A 616-nucleotide genomic window follows, 5' to 3' on the forward strand; every position below is an offset into this window, starting at 1 on the left:
TTCTTGTGTGACTAATTCAGCACAAATCCTGGGATCAGTGCTGGTCTTCAAAAACGAAGTAAACTTTCTTGTGGTTGACAACTTACCTGACACACAATAAACTTAAACTGACACAGTAAGCTCACCCAAAGCAGCTAAGAAGTATTTGCCAATCCTCTCTGACTCACATGATGGACATGTTGGCTCGTAGTGTTGTTGCCATGAAGCCTCAGTAAATGTTAGTTCTTATGTACCACTGAAAAGCAGGGAAAGCATGGTTTCTACTCAAATTAATTCAAATTAAACTGTAACATAGTGAGATTTTACTTGAAAGAGAGTTAATAATGATCTTCCTTTAATATTTTTGGATTCTGGTTTGAGCTGGTTTCCATGGATGCGGTGCAGGTTTGAGGCTAAACAATCTTACAACTTCCGACTGAGCAGCCTGTCACTACAAATCTGCTGTTCCTATTCTCCGTGTATCTCTCTGTCTCTTCCCATCTGTCATTCTCTCTCTGCATTATTATCTGTCTTACTCTCCCATAGTTACACACAGACACAAAGTACCACATTTTCTTTGACACAGTCTAAAAGGGAATTAATTAGACAAGTGCAGTGCCTTTGCCTTTTCTCAATT

This window comes from Morone saxatilis, unplaced genomic scaffold (assembly GCF_004916995.1).
Source record: "Morone saxatilis isolate NCDOM2014 unplaced genomic scaffold, NCSU_SB_2.0 Contig23, whole genome shotgun sequence".
NCBI lineage: Eukaryota > Metazoa > Chordata > Actinopteri > Moronidae > Morone > Morone saxatilis.